Source organism: Cricetulus griseus, chromosome 3 (genome assembly GCF_003668045.3).
Source record: "Cricetulus griseus strain 17A/GY chromosome 3, alternate assembly CriGri-PICRH-1.0, whole genome shotgun sequence".
Lineage (NCBI taxonomy): Eukaryota > Metazoa > Chordata > Mammalia > Rodentia > Cricetidae > Cricetulus > Cricetulus griseus.
In genome coordinates this window covers 124,058,556-124,075,808 of record NC_048596.1, presented here as the reverse complement: position 1 = coordinate 124,075,808, position 17,253 = coordinate 124,058,556, and the positions used below count along the sequence as shown (strand labels likewise).

The 17,253-nt window shown below is 43.5% G+C and overlaps 1 long non-coding RNA gene across 1 annotated transcript in view; it reads right to left on the bottom strand.

Moving 5' to 3' along the window:
* LOC107979389 overlaps positions 1-15,696 on the bottom strand; it is a 61,494-nt gene extending 45,798 nt beyond the window's left edge. The window contains exons 1-2 of the long non-coding RNA XR_003483924.2: positions 15,622-15,696; positions 303-541 (exon numbers count right to left, since the gene is read on the bottom strand). This is a non-coding gene — a long non-coding RNA (uncharacterized LOC107979389). The remainder of the gene's footprint in view (positions 1-302; positions 542-15,621) is intronic.
* Positions 15,697-17,253: the final 1,557 nt, after the last annotated feature.

The window sequence follows — 17,253 nt, the reverse complement described above, 5'->3', positions numbered from 1 at the left end:
TCAGGCTGGCTTAGAACGTGCTACACAAACTCCAACCCATGACCCTGCTGCCTCAACCTCCCCAACAATTCTAGGCACACTGTACCACTCTGAGCTCAGAAGTCTTTAAATATGAACCTCTATGATGGATTCCAAAATATGAGTTAATTCTTCAAAGAGATCTCCTGTATCAACACTTTTCCTGACATCAATCTGAACACAAATCACTTGGGAATCGTGTAAAATGATTCTGTCTCAGAAATCCAGGGGTAAGGCCTGAGAATCTGCATTTACAATAAACACTCCATTAGTGTTGATCTTACTGCATTCTGAGGAGCTGAGACATGATCCACAAAACTCCAGTTCCTTCCCAATCTCACTCCATCCTCATGAGTGTCCATCCACATCTGATCAGTCCTCATGAGTGTCCATCCACATCTGATCAGTCCTCATGAGTGTCCATCCACATCTGATCAGTCCTCATGAGTGTCCATCCACATCTGATCAGTCCTCATGAGTGTCCATCCACATCTGATCAGTCCTCATGAGTGTCCATCCACATCTGATAGTACAGAAAAAAAGAGAAGTAGACATAGCTATGAATAAGAAATGATGGTAGTAGGATTTGAACTCCGGTCTGCTTGCACCAAGGCCATAGGATCTCAAGCTGCTGTCCTTCTGTATTATTTCCTTTTCTCATCACTGGGGCAGAACACCTGATAGGAAACTTAAGTAAGGAGAGTCTCACGATGAGAATGTCATCCCCACGGCAGGAAGGCACAAAGGTCAGAGGCTAACCACTTACACCTCAGAGGAAGAACATTGATGCTTGGCTAACTTTCTTTTTTCTCTTCTCTAGTCAGTCTGACACCTCAGCCCATGGAATAGTGCCACTCAGGTTCAGGAATATCTTTTCCATTCAGCTAATCTTTGCAAGCATACACACACACACACACACACACAAACACACACACAAACACACACACATAAAGGTGTGTCTCACTAATGCCCTGAGTGTGTCTTTTTAAATTATTATTATTGACAATAGATTTTTTTCATACAATAGATTCTGATTATGGTTTCATCTAGTTAGGCTATCTATTGCTGTGAAGAAACACCATGACCACAGCAACTTTTATAAAGGAAAACATTTAATTGTGTGGCTGACCATTTCAGAGGTTCATCCCATTATCATCATGGCGGGACACGCAGGCAAACATGTGCTGGAGAAGGAGATGAGAGTTAATACATCTTGATCTGCAGGCAACAGGAAGTGGTCTGACTCAATGGGTGTAGCTTGAGCATATATGAGACCTCAAAGCCCGCCTCCCACAAGACTACACCTCCTAATAGTTCCATTCCCTTTGGGGGCTATTTTCTCTCAAACCACCACAGTTTCCCATCCCCTTGCTCTTCCAGTTCCTCCCCACCTCACCTCCCATCTAGATCCATGCCCCTTCTGTCTCTCATTAGAAAGCAAACAGGCACCTAAGGAATAATAATAAACTAAGATACATCAAAAACAAACAAATTGGAATAGGATGAAACAACCAAACAAGAAAAAGCCCAAGAAATAAAAGAAACACATATAGATATAGGGACACACATATTCACACTCAAGAATCCTATAAAAATCCAAAACTGGAAGCCATGATATATATACAAAGGATCTGTACAGTAGAAAAAGAATTGCCCTGACTTAATATGAGACAAAGAACCTCCAATGATGCTGTGGAGTTCGTTTTCTGGTGGTTATCTACTTTTGGGCATCGGGCCTACCCTTAAGAGTGGCTTATTTTCCCAGTGAGATTTTCTTAGAGAAAAAAACTAATTATTTACTTGCAAATGGCTATCAATTGGAGATAGCTTCTGAGTTAGGGATGGGGACTTGAGTCCACTTCTCCTTTCAGCTCTAGGACCACTTCTGGTCCAGACCCATGTAGGCCCGGTGCATGCTGCCACACTCTCTGAGTTCATATGTGCTCCAGTCCTGTTGTATTTAGAAGACTTTGATTCCCTGGTGTCCTCCATCTACCTCTGCCTTTTTTGGTTTGGTTTGGTTTGGATTTTCAGGACAGAGTTTCTCTGTGTAGTCCTGGCTCTCCTATTTTATATCTGCTAACCGGTTTATCACCTCATGTGTGTGCGGCATCTCATAGGTGACCTATCACACATGACATGCATGCTAGCTCACCCTCACCCAGTGCTCACGTGAGCACAGATATGCAGTGGATACCAGAAGGGAGCAAGAACCCCTTGCTTGGGTGATAGGGAGACAATAGTGCCAGAAAACAGGGTCACCTGAGTTGAGACTCCTTGTTGCCATCATATGTACCATCGGATCGTGGACTACAGTGCTATGAGAAGCAATCTAGATTGCACCAGGAAGTGTCTCCTGCCAGATCTGTTATCTTGGAGCGTCTGTAGGTACTCTCTGTCATAGAACAAAGAGTCCATCCAAGAACAAAAACAACACCAGAGATACAGCCAAGAAAGACACACTCCTCCCAGTATCAACTACACATCACACCCAGACCATCACACAGAAGTCTGTTATACACGCAGCAATGAGGATCTCTGTAATTCATACAAACTAGGGAACCCGGCTGGAAGAATAGCCCTGCACCATAGCCCTGCAGGGGAGGGCTGTGTGCTTCCCAAGGTCTTGCTTCCCTGTGTGGGCTGGTCTGCATTATTAAAAACATCCTGAGAAGGGAGGTGGTGCACCCATCCTGCTCTCCCTCTTCTGGGGAGTTGAGGGCGTGGAGGTTTCCGTTGTTCCGAAGGCTGTCTGCAATGATAATGATGGCGGCCCACAGAGCCTGGCTTTGTGGAGCCTAGCCCAACCCGCCACATCTTGTATCCTCACCACCTGGACCCAGCTGGAGGGGCAGCTGCTTCCCCAACCAGGGATTATATCCACATAGCTTCCCACAGCCTTTCTTCAGATTCCTCACGGAGCTATGCTGGGAACAAAGGGCTTGAAGAAAGGAGCATGAAACTTTTTTTGGAAAGAGGGATCAAAGATAGGGTCGCATCTGTCACAGGAAACATGGGAACAGCCTTCTGCCCGGAAAGACTGGGTTGGAAGCTCCATGCCTGAAGCACATCTCACAGCTGTAGGGATAGTCTCTGCTGTTGGCTACTGAATTCGCTGGGCCTAAGACCCTGTTGTTCCACATTCCTATGCTTATGGTCACCTGAAGAGGTGTGGTACTGTCATTGGGACAGACTGGGGACCCAGATAGAACACAGAAGGGACTGACAGCTAGATGTGGACGGGCACTGGCAGTGATGAGCAGGGCATCTGGCCCCAGTTTTCTGATTCTGTTCAGGCATCACAACAGGAAGGTGAGGGTTTCTGGGTATTGACAGCTTTTATGAATAATGGAGATGGTCAAGCCACTGTACTGAGAACACACTTAAGATTCATGTCTGCGTGTCTGTGGCTGTGTGTGTGAGTGCCTGTGGAGGCAAAAAAGTCAACCGTGTGTGCCATCCAACTTGGTTTTGTTTTTTTAATGTTTTTTATTTATTCTTTGACCATGTCATGCATGCACATAGTGTACTTTGATCATGTTCAGTGCATCCCATCTTCCCTGTTGTTGTTGTTGTTGGTTTTTCGGTTTTTGTTTTTTGTTTTTTTTTTTTGAGACACGAATTGCAGATTCAGCTTGACTATAGAGCCATCAAACATGATGGCTCCTACTTCTGCTTCCTAAGCTTTGGGATTGTATGTTTACCTTGTCATATCCAGCTTTTAATTCACTCATTAACTAATGGACTTATTTATTCATATATTCATTGATGTGTTTGTTTGTGTCTATGGGCATCACACACACACAATCACACCACTGCACATGTGCGAAGGTCTAACTGTGTTTCACCAAGAAGGCCCTCTCACTTCTCTGGGTCATTTTTTCTTCACCCAACAAAGGGGATACTCATAGTGTCTCAGGAAGGGTGGCATCACAGCTGTGTGGCTTGAGCTGCATGGCTTGAGCTGTGTGTGGTGATGGTTTGCGACCTGAGAAACTGTGAAGACCTGGGTATTTCCTCATAGACAATCTGAGGTACTGTTCAAATGTCATGGAGCATCTGCCATGGCTGTGACTTCTTGGAGCCTCACCCTGCAGTGCAGAACCACTTTCCTGAAGGCAAAGAAAGGTGAGGAGGAGATCACCATCACTTTTGAGGTACCCAATGTACTCTAAACAGTGGTCCTTCGAGACTGACCCACCAACTGAAATGTCCTTTGAGCTGTTGGTCATTCTTCGTCAAAGGAAATGGAGAAATGGGAATGGGAGTGTCTGTGACCTGGAGATCCTGCCAGACCTCTGAGCCCTCAGTCAGCTCTGCTCACCAAAGGGACTCAGACTGGCTCTGATGCAGCCAGAACCCACCAGCTGCAAACAAAATGTGGAAAGAATACAAAGCATGATGTCAGGACTTGAAACAAGGTTATCAACTCTCTCTAGCCATGTGACTTCCTTGTATCTATGCTGCCATCTTGGAAGCCTGGATTTTTATGCTCACCTGCCGATAAGGAAATGAAGTTGGAAAGGAGAGCTGAAGGCCACATGTCTCTGTGCCATGATAAGGCAGGGCTTCATAGATATGTAAAAATGCAGTCAGGTAGGACCCCATATTTAGGGGTTGATGTTCTGTGGCTACCACCTTGAAATTCTTCGTCATTTTTTAAAATTTTTTCATTGTATTTATTCATTACACATGGCACTGTGCTGCATAAGGACATTTTCATGCAAGACATGAGGCAACAATGGCTATCTTCTCATTGGAGGGGACAAGAATCAATAGATGCTCTCATTCCACTAAGCTGGGTGCCACAGCAGTCCAAACCTGGCACCAAGGGCCTGTCTGACTCCTGGAGAGCCACGGGTCTTCAGTTCATGTTGGAAAGTCAACATGGCCAGGCTCTGATGCTAGTGAAGGATGGTGGCAGCAGGCGCAATAAGTATATGACCCTGCAAGCAGAGTAGATGAACTTGTCAACAAGACATAAAGGCAAGCAGGACAAGGTAAGCAAAAGTTTGGATGTGCTTATATCTGAACTATCACCAAAAGGTACCGCTCACATTGAGGGTGTGTCTTTCAACATCCGGATGTTCTTAGTTCAGTCCGGATCTAGTCAACTTGATAGCCAGTATTAATCATCATGGTCACCAATCATCAAATCACTGTGTCACTGAGCCTGCTTTGTTCAAGCCCATGGGAGGCCTTCCCCTTTCTGAATGGAGATGGAGGACAAGTGGAGGGGGAGGGAGTAGATGGGAAGAGGGGCGGGAACTGGGAGGAGAAGAGGGAGGGGAAACTTCAGTTGGCATGCAAACTAAATAAAAAGAAAGTTATTTAAATTTTTAAAAGGTGTCACTGAGACTAACCCATCATGCCTGCCTAGTGGTATGCAGGAGAACCCCAAAGGAATGAGGTTTGGAGATATCTGTGAGCTGGAGAGAGGTGTTTGGACTAGTCTTTATCTTCTGTTATGATCATAACCCACACATCAGAGATGCTTTCTGCAGCCAACAAACATCAAATTATCAGGAACAGGTTAAGCTCCATATGTTTAGTCAGCAACTAAAAACAGGTGGTTTATTCTGGTACTGTTACTTCAAAGCCAGGCAACCTTGAATAAATCTGTTGTCCCACTACCAAGAACACCAACGAGCCTGCAAGAGAAGTCCCTTGGGAATGAGTTAGAGAACAAGCAGGAATTCGTCTTTGATGGGACTGTCCTAGAAGCTGAGCTCCACTTAGGAAGAAAATTCTCAAGCAAACTTAGAGCCTGCCCAACTGTTCAGATTTCACGTTATGTCTGCAGTATTAAGAGCACTGTCCCTCCAGGGACTTAGCTTCCGGCCTGGAGAGTCCAGCTGTGTCTAAACATGGAACACCATGTTGTGGAGGCAGAGTGAACTATTTTTGACCCCCTCCCCCAACCACAAGAGACACATGCTCTGAGTTGGCTAAACTGGCCCCATCTTCCCCAATTTCCATCACCAGGATCCTAGCTCAGTTATGGATGCATTCTCTTTTCCTTGCTCCAGAAAGAAATTCAACTTTCAGTTTCTTAGAGGGGAAAAAATCTAGAAAAATCTTCTGAAAACTTGAAGTACATGATTATTGACAGGCAAAAGAATAAAGTAGAGTTACCCTGGGGCAGAAGTTATTTTTTGAAATAAAATTATATAAGGATGCTTATAAATTAAAAATAACTCCTAATGGTTGCATTGAAACAATTACAGCATGTTGTTAGCTAACCACTGACTTGGGATTTAGTGCAGACAGCAAAATTTCTTCAACAACAAAAACAATAGCTAAAGAAAACAAAAGCAATTTTAAAAAAGTGCATGTGGCCCAATCCCAGTAACATTTTGCTCCATTGTCCTCATAGAAGCACTCACTTCCCACTTGTGATGCTTGCTGGGACCTTGGACTGGACCAGGAGATACAGGTCTGAGTCACAGGGCTGAAACTTCCCAGTCACTTCAGCCACCTGCGCCTCAGTCTTCCTCATGTTCTAGAAATACTCCCACTAACTCATTTCCGTAGGTGGTAGTCCTACCTAGCCAACGCCAGGAGTGAGCTCTGAAAACCCTATCAGCACTATATGAGATTATTACTAAAATTCACTTCTTAAAAATATGTGGGCATGGGACCTGAGAGATGGCTCAGAGGATGAGAGCACTGGCTGTTCTTCCAGAGGACCTGGGTTCAATTTCCCAGCACCCACATGGCAGCTCACAACTGTAACTCTTTCCAGGAGTGCAGTGCTCCCCTCTGGCCTCTGCAGACACTGAATTCATGTGATGCATAGACATAATTGCAGGCAAAACATCCATCCATACAAAATAAAAATATGTGGCATCCTGTCAGACCTCAAGAAAGTGACTATATAAACAAACAGACAAAAGGGGATTCCCTCACCTCAGAGTGGCGGCTTTGGTCACACATGTATTTTAACATAAGGTGCTGAGGCATGTAACCCTAACAATCTCACTTCCCAAAATGTAACCATACAAGCTCTGCTCCTCTCATTTATTCAACTTCAGTCCCCAACTCTTTCTCCTATGAATGACCATTTCATTCTACTTGCTCCGATGCTGTATTATTTTGTTTTAGTGTACTGTTGATGTATATAGATGCTATTAATGATTCGTTGTGCTTCCCAGAGTTTTCACTCTGCCCTTAAGACCTGGATACATTGCTCTTGACAATCTAGCCTGGCCCCTCACAAGCATCCATCATGACGATGACCACCCACATCTCTGTCCAGACGTCCAGGTACACACTGGCTTCTCCTTGTGCTAGTTAGTTTTAATTAACTAACTAACTAACATCACCTGGGATAAGAGTCATAATGAGGAATTCTCTAGATCAGGTCGACCAATGGCCATGTCAAAGACATGTCTGTGGAAGGTTGTCTTAATGGTTAATCGATGCAGAAAGACACAGCCCATTATGGGTGGCAACATTCCCCAGGCATATGCTATATACACTATATAAGAATAGAGACAGATACCGAAAGCAAGCAAGAAAGGATTCGTTTATTCTCTCTCTGCTCTTGGCTATGGATGCAATGCCTTAAGTTCCTGCCTTGACCTCCCCACAATAATGGATTGTCACCTAGAATTGTAAACTGAATGAACCTGGTCCTCTCCTAAGTTGCTTTTGACAGTGTATTTTATCACAGCACCAGAAATGAAAGTAGAAAGCCTCATATGTTTATATAGACAATTTCTGATTTAGACTCTTTCAAAATGATGAGAGTTCAGGAACTGAAACATAACCATCCTGATTTTGTTATAAAATGAACTTTGCACTAGGTGATTTCGCCCAACGATACTCTAATGAGAGGTTCTGAGCACACTCAGGATGAGCTAGGCTAAGCTGCAGTGGTTATGTAGGTCAGGTGATGAAAGACATTTCTAACACACTGTATTTTGAGCTTACAGTGAGTTCTTTGGCATAACTAACCTCATCATAGTTCAGGAAGTATCTGCACTCAGCACAGATGGTTGTAGCATGAGTTCTAATCGGTCTTAATAATAAAAAACCCAGAGTCAAATATGAGGGAGTGAAAGTTGAAAGATCAGAGAAGCAAAGCAGCCACACACTAGAGCTCTTACCTCTACGAAATCCTCAGACTGAAAAGAGACTAAGTTCCTGTCTCCTCCCCACCTATATTCCTCTCTCTGCCCAGCCATCTTACTTCCTGTCTGTCTGTACAGACTCCAGACCTCTATGGTTAGCTAGTGGCTAGCTCCACCCTCTGATCTTCAGGCAAGCTTTATTTGTTAAAATATAAACAAGATATCACCACAGATGGTCCTGGATCTCCATGCTGATTTTATTTGGTATCGTATGCCTTTCTAATAGATATCACTGTGATATTTCATTTTCTAATTTTAATCTGATTATTTTTAGAACCTCTAAAGCTCTAAAAGTAAAGTCCTCTAAATATTGTCTGATCAGGTAAGTGATCGTGTGGGAGTTACCATCATTTTTCCAATTAGCTTGAGGGTTTTCTTGAGTAGCCTTGATGTTAGGACTTCTTCCACCCAGCCCCTTTAGACTGATTCTATCCGTAGTAACTAGACCAGAAAACTTGTCCCTGCTTTGTGCTTGGCACTGCTCTTAGGATTCTTTCTAGAAGCCCCACCACCCTCTCTATCCCAGTGACCCCACATCATGCTAAGTATTCCACCTCAGTAAGAAAAACTGACCTCATAACTCCAACTCTCCTATTGTCTAAGATGTGAATTCAAAGCCCCTCACGGGCCCAGTCTCAAGCTTTAAGACTGCTTTGCTTCTTTTTGTTTGTTTGTTTGTTTGCTTTTCAAGATAGGGCTTCTCTGTGTAAGAGAAGGACAGTCCTGGCTGTCCTGGAACTCACTTTGTAGACCAGGCTGGCCTCGAACTCCCAGAGATCCGCCTGCCTCTGCCTCCCAAGTGCTGGGATTAAAGGCAATGTGCCACTGTCCTGTCGTAGCCCACATTGTTTCGGGGGCTTTTGTTGGATCCAAGGACTTGCCTGGTTCATTCCTGAGAGGGGGAGTGTGGATTGAGGAAAGAAATAGGCAAGAGACAAGAGATAGAGTTGGGAGGGCACTCTAACGAATACTGTAAAAAAGCCTCAAATTTATTACACACAGTTTTTATAAACCCCAATCAAAAGTGAGGGAAGGGGGAAAAAAAACTTCTTTAACATGATACAAAGAACAAGCAAACATAATTACCTTCTCAATACCCAAAACATCAAGTAACCACACCACATCAAGTATCCTGTTGTCGAGTCAAGATACACAAAAGCCATACCTTAGGCTAAATATCCTGTTGTCAAGGTAAAACATCCATTAGTTACTTCTTAGGCCAAATAGCCTGTTGTTTGACTTTGAGAGAGCAATAGTGGATTTGAACTCCCTGACCTTAAGTCAAGATGAAGCGGAGCCATTTCTATGAGCCCTGACACACCACCACCACTGGCTGCTATGCTTCTTAACTCAACCCTGCCTTGCACAGGTGGTTCACTCTTTGAAGATACCCTTATCTCTCTCCCTTCTGCGGTAATTGGGAGCTGTCTTCTGTTGCTTCTACATTTGAGAATTTGGAATGTTTTGTCCATTTTTTTTCACCCAATATACCAACAATATTTGCACATATTAAGAAGTATGGCTATTATGGTGCAAGACAAATTCCAGTGGTACATGGTGTTACAATGTTTACAGCACCAATCACAGAAGGGTATATAACTAAGAGAAAAACACTCATCTCTATTTTATAGGTCAGGGAGCTGAGCCTTTGACAACACAGAAGCATTTGGCATGTGTTAAAAGTAGGACGTTATACCCACTGGTAAGTGTAGTTCTTATGCTGGGTGGTGGTGGTACACGCCTTTAATCCCAGCACTTAGGAGGCAGAGGCTGGTGGATCTCTGAGTTTGAGGTCATTTTGGTCTACAGAGTGAGTTCTAGAACAGCCAGAACTATACAGAGAAACCCCATCTCAAAAAACCAAAAACCACAAAACCAAGAAAAAAGAGGGTAGCTCTTACCAGTCAACAAGGAAAATTCTCTTTACATCCTACGGAGAACATTATAGGAAACCACAACCAATCAAAAGCAGAGTTGTGGAACCCAGTAGTACCAAGGACACATCTACAAAACATTCCTGCACTCAAGGTTCAGGGAACATTGTGGAAGAGGGCATAGTGGGGTTTTAAGAACCAGAAGATCAGGAGGTCTGCTATGAGATTGTCTCTCCTAGGAATGTCAGAAGCTACACCCATAAAGTCCCACCACATGTCTGCCTAAACACAAGCCAAACAAGGACAACACCAATAGACATGCTGAAGTGGATGAGGGAAATCCCATAAAGCCTCAACTCTACACAAAGAATTACAGGCAACTAAGAAATGCAGGAGAAATAGTCTTCCCAGGGGAGAGCACGCTATTTGGTTATCCAATACCTAATGGTCAGCCTGAAAACACAGACATACAAGTAGCATTATACAGACTGAGCAGGATGTATTTATGTTTTTAGGAATATATTTGAATGTATATCACTGCTCCTCTCTCCCCACTCACCTATCCCTTCTCTTTCTGTCATCACAGACAGTTCAACCTAGCCTAGCCTTGGGCTCCTAATTCTCCTGCCTCCACCTCCCAGGTATTGGGATTATGGGTATCCACTTACTCTTTTTCAATCCTCCTTTCCTTACTCAGTAGTCTGTTTTTGTTCTTCCATTTTCTTGCTTTATAATTAGAGTCAAACACAGTTCAAATTAGAGCCTCTCTTCTTTGTAAACAGTGGTTGGGACAAAATCTGTCCTGCTTGTTTCTAGTATTTTTTTTTTTTACTTCTTTTATTTTTGAGATTATAATATAATTACATCATTTTCCCCTTCTCTTTCTTCTCTCTAAGCCCTCCAGTACCCCCCTCCCTGCTCTCTTTCAAATTCATGGTCTCTTTCTTCATTATTTGTTGTTACACACACACACACACACACACACACACACACACACACACATATGTTTTTACAGTATCGCCCATTCTTGAACAAAAACTACATGTGGGACCTGTGGTTACCCTAAAGGACAGGCTAGTGCAGGAGGAAGCCAACTAACCTGTGGTAAGGGCTTTCAATATAGTATTGGCAAATCCTTTAGATCACATGGCATGCATGATTAGGTAACTCAGACCGAACAACACAATCAACCAGTGGCCAAGCCTGGAGTTAAGCATACATCTGCTTCACCGCAGAGCCGGAATTCAGCATATGCCTTCTGTGTTTGTAATTTTGCTGTGTGTCAATTTGAAATTTGCCCTACCATGGGCCTTTAAGTAGAAAAGCTCCTTCGGCTGTTGAGGCTACCCATCTACCCTCAGCATCTAGCCATGGGGGGATCAAGAACCCTCTCCAGAAAAATCACTAGAAATTTGCCACAACCTGGCAACTGTTGATTTGAGGCAAAGACTGCTTGCTTCTTAATTCAATTTAGGGAAAACCTAATTTATGGGATTAATTTATGGGAAAGCCTAAACCTTTCCATCTCTAGCATGGAAACTCTCAGAAGTTTGGAGGGCCCCTCTATCATCATCACTACCCTGAGATACTTAGAGCTCCCTAAGTAAGTTCTAGCCAGGAGGCTCTGCCTGCAAGCCACACCTTCCCAAGAAAGAGACATTATTAACACTCTGTTCTGTGGCAGAGCACAGGTTGTAAAATGACGTTCCCCTCAGAGGCTAATTGAGATAATTATAGTTTGCCTCCCAGGACTCTCCCTGAGGATCTGGCTGGCTCTGGTTGTCGTCATTACTGCTATTCTTCTAAATTACTGGGCAGGGCAGGATTGCATGGCTGAGTCTACTTCAGGGAAAGCAATGAACGGACTGCAGATTCTCCATCTCAAAAATGATTAAGTGTACAGAGCACACTGCACCTACATTTGGCAGAAATAATCGGGAACACAAGCAAGTGTCTTAATCTCCTGTAGGTCAGCTTTTCCAAAATCCAGATGTACTACGTTATTCCTGAAATGCCAAATTCTTCTTCAAAACAGATGGAGGTTCTAGAACCCTGGCTATCCTGAGTCAGCAGCCTCACAGGGTCAAGTATATCATGGGTCCAAGTCCTGGTCCTGTCATTCTGAGATGGGTGACACAGGCTAACTTTTTTTTATGTTCTTGGGTCTTGTTTCTATATTATAGGACAACAGAAATGCCTTTGTCACAGGTAGCCATGAGGACCAGCTGAATTCACACATGGACCTGCACGGAACAGAATCGGGCCCTGCGACCTGCTCTGCCTTGTTGGCCCGGACCAGGGCATCCAGGGTCAGGCTGCAAGCCTTTTTGGGCTGGACTGGGCTGTGGCCAATGTCAGACAATCCCCAATAGTGTTAGCTATCCTTGGTCAGCTGTGGTCTGAATACATTAGATGGAAAATTCCAGAAATAAATAATTCACAGGTTTTAAATTGCCTGCCGTTCTTGGTTCCAGGATGAGATCTTGCGCCGTCCAGCTGTGTCTCATCTGGAATGTGAATGATCCTTTTGTCCAGCATATCCATGCAGGGTCTGCTAGTCACCCATTAGTCATCTCTTTATCAGATCAGCAGCTGAAGTACCACAGTGTGTCTATCCAGGGCTCAGTATGATCTGCAGTTTGGGGTATCCCCTTTGTATCTTGATATATTCTCTTAGGATGAGGGGTTACTAATGATTAGTTGAATATCCCTAATCCAAAAATATGTAATGCAAAATATGCTGAACTCCAAAACTTTTTGATTACCAACCAACATAATATCACTAGTGAAAAGTATTACAGTTGACCTTACAATGACAGGTCACACTAAGAAATATTTTATCATATATATATATATATATATATATATATATATATATCAACCAACTGATACTTAGACTTGTGTCACAATTGCAAAGTGTCTCATTATGCATACGGAAATACTAAAAATCTGAAAAAGAAACTGAAATCTGAAACGTGCCTGGCCCTAAGATTTTGGGAGAAGTGACACAGTCCATATTAAAAATGATGGCAACAGTTAATACAGAGGGATTGCAGCCAATAGTAAACTACGAAGTGGCAGAAAATGGAGGAGCTAATGGGCTAAGGAGGATCTGGCATTGGATCCACTTACCAGCTGGGGGAGTCTTGAATCACACATTTCCCCTACCTTTCTTCTTTTCTTTCTAAATTTTTGGCTTTTTTCAAGACAGTGTTTCTCTGTAGCTTTGGAGCCTGTCCTGGAACTCACTCTGTAAACCAGGCTGGCCTCAAACTCAGAGAGATCTGCCTGCTTCTGCCTCCCAAGTGCTGGGATTAAAGGTGTGTGCCACCAACGCCTGACACATCTCCCCTTCCTTTGCCACCATTTCCCTATATGAAAACTGTAACATCAGAATATTGCATTTCTTAATTCTCATTCTTCCATCTTAAGACATCAAACCATTATCTGTTCTTATAAAGTCAGATTTTACAGTCTTTGCATGTATATTACATATATGTATAATGGAAATAAACTGCCTAAAATAAAGACTAAATGGTGAGGTCTAAAGAAGAGATCCAGAGTGACTCCTCTTCTGATATCCAAGAGTTTTCTGAGGTTGGAAACTAGGGAGGGGAAGGGGAAGGGACTGGATTCCTCAGGCTAATAAAATACAAAGACAGAAAAGGCATTATCCAGGAGACATTTCAGCAACAGAAATTGCAAGGTGCTCAGAGACAACCTTGGGGCCTTGATAACACCACTATCATAACTGACAAATGGCTACAAAACCCTGTCTTTTATTACCCTAATGAGAAGGACTGTTTGAGAGCCACTCATGAACATATCACTTCAGTACCACAGAACTCAGTGGTTGCTGTCCCCTCTGGTCCTTTACAACAACCATGAATGAATTCCGTTCACTGCTAGACTTTGCCCAGCCCTTCTTGAGTGGGGGCTTTAGATTAGCAGCCAAAAGGAAAGGGTCAAAGTGAAGAAGATGAATGTCAAATCCAAGATTGATTAGGGAGCCAGGCCCCAAGCCGCCTGAAATTTAGGGAGCTTGAGCTCAAGGGCAAGTTCAAGACTGTCCAGAGAGAGAGAGAGAGAGAGAGAGAGAGAACCCTACCTGAGAGATGGAATGGGAACCTCTGAGCACCTACTGACCACTGGTACAGATGCTCTTGGGGTCTAAGCCATCAAAACTTGCATCACTACTGATAGAAGCTACAAGTCATGCCCTCAATCCCTGTGGTGATTTGAATGAGACTGGTCCCTGTAGGCTCATATGTATGAATGCTTGGTCCCCAGTTAGTGGAATTGTTTGAGAAGGATTAGGAGGAATGGCCCTGTAAGAGTAGGTGTGACCTTGTTGGAGGAACTGTGTCACTGGGGGTGGGCTTTGAGATTTCAAAAGCCCAAGTCATGCCTAGTGTGTCTCTCTTCCTGCTGCCTGTGGATCAGAATGTAAAGCCCTTAGTTACTGCTCCAGGGCCATACCTGTCTGCTTCCTGCCATGATAATCACAGACTAACCCCCCCAAAAACTGTAAGCAAGCCCCCAGTTAAATCCTTTCTTTAGAAGCGTTTCCTTGGTTATGGTGTCTCTTCACAGAAATAGAAATGTAACTAAGACAATCCCCCATGGCAGTGCTGGGACTGCGCCAAGTTGTTACAGCTCAACTGGTTCTACCCTGCCCACCCAGTGTGAAAACAGCCCACAGATATGAGCAGGAAAAAGCATCACACCCATCCTGCCCATGTACCAGATTCAGCTCGGTGTCCTATGACATCTAGAAATGTATCAGCCTAACTGGGTACTCAGCAAATAAATGGTACCCAAAAGGGAGCTATGATAACATCTATTCAGAGCCTTTACCTCCCTCTCTGAGTCTCATTTCCCCTCTAATGTTAATAATACCTGCCTGCAGTGCAGTGAGGACACACAGGAAAAACACACAGAAACTACCAAAGACTGGCAACACACACAAAGACCAGGCATAAAAGATGACAAAGCCATCTCCTCCTTGACAAAGATGACCCTGGATGACCTTATGCTACCCTGAGATGAGATAAATCAGGCACAAAAAGGCTGGATTCTTCTTTGACCCCACACATGCAGACATGGAGAGTAGTCACAGGGGTCTTCTAGGAAATGAGTCAGAAAGCATTGGTTAATGAACACAAATTTTCAGTTAGAGGGGTAGGTTTAAGATGTCTATTGTCCAGTGTGGTGACCACAGTTAACAGCATGTCTGAATATTCTCACCACAAAAAAAAAAAAAAAAAATATATATATATATATATATATATATATATATATATATATATATGTCTGTGAGGTAACACATATATTTGCTTGAGAGAGCCGTGCTACAATAAATACATATATGAAAACAACATGTTATACATGATAAATATATATACATGATAAAACACTTTGTCAAAAATATTTTAAAGAAATCTGTCTCTTCATTCCTCTCAGACATGTCCAAATATTAATATTTTAGGACTATATAAATGAAAAAAATCTATTTTCTCACTTTTAGTTAAAGCAATATGCATACATCTCAATCACACAAATTCATACACACACACATACACACACATACACACCACACAACTTGCCAACTCTGCTTTGCCATTCCCTGGGGCTTCCATCTCCGTGAAATGGTGTCTGAATGATTCGGTGTCCAGGAAGTCATGACTCTGCACTAAGCCCATGACTCAGCACCCAGCCCATGACTCAGCACCCAACCCATGACTCAGCACCCAGGAAAGGCTTGACTTGACACTCAGGAAGGCATGACTAACTTTATGTCTCATTCCCAGGCCCAATTCCAATCTTTTGTTCCTTTTTACTCCTACAGCATTCTCAGACTCCTTCCCACCCTAACCTACAACAGCACCTCTCACCTGGGCTATTCTGGCAACTTCCAAGTAGCTGTCTACTTCTATCCAAGCCCCTTTGACTCATTCTCCCGGCCTCAGCACCCAGTGAGGTCTCTGGGCTGCATCTAAGCAGTCAGGAAACCGAAACACCATCTGTCCAAGAAACCCATCCACTTTGAAAGAAAATGGACCTTTCTTGGGGAAAAATTGAATCCAAGCCCCAAATAAGGGACAAATAAGGTGCAGCCTCCTTGTTGGGGTTCTCAATGGAGAAATAGACAACCTAGGTATGGAGACAGGATGACCATGGAATAAGAGGGGCTGGAAGACCCTGGAGTCTCCTGCATGTGACTGGCTTCAGGCTTGACAGAACAAATTTGGAGCAGTAAGTCCCAGGACCAGAATCAATTACTCATGAGGGCTGGGGTCCTGAAGAGCCACTTGGGGCCCTCTGTTTTGGCTCATGCACAAGATGTGTCTGACATGCCAGACTGAAATTCTTCAGGATCTTAGGACTGCTGAATCTGAGACTAGTGATAACCAGAAGAATTCCTAAATTTCAAGTCCATTTTATTCTTTGTTGTGGTGGTGGTTGTTTTGAGACAGGATATCATGTAGCCCAGGCTGGCCTAGAATTCTCTAGGTAGCAAGTTTAAGGTATACGCCATATCCAGTTTTATGTGGAGGGCTAGGCCCCGACCTAGGGTTTTGTACATGAAGCCCTATTGCTAAGACAAAACCTACACAACACACTGAACACAGAGATGTCAAGCTGTTACTTAACTAGATAGAGCCTTCACCCCTACTAACTAGTGTTCCTGGTACTGAAAGGTACTCGGCATGTTACCAGAGAAGGAAAAGTAAACAACAACCCAACTATAAACCCTGCAATCTATAACAGTGGCCTGCCTACATGATATGCTGGTGCAATAGTGGCACAAATATTGTTGAAGTAACCAACCACTATCTGATTGCATTTAAGCTCCAGAAGCCAGAACCCATACCTGACACTACTCCTGTGGCCAACAACCTGAGACTAGATAGGCCATGGGCCTAGAGAAGAAAACCAAAAACTCCTGTTTGGCTAAAAGAATATAGCAATAAATGGACTCCTAATGATATTTTGCTATACTCATAAATCAGTGTCTCACTCAGCCATCATCAGAGAAGCTTGCCTCAGATGCTTCTCAGAGAAGCATCCCATCTCTTGCAGTAGATGGGAACCAATACAAAGACCCACAATGTGCAAAAGAGTGATAGACTTTGGAACTCAGTAGGGTGTTTTTATCAAACCCTTCCCCTCATTGATCTGGAAGCTATGTGGAAGAGGAAGCAGAAACGTTTTAAGAGCCAGAG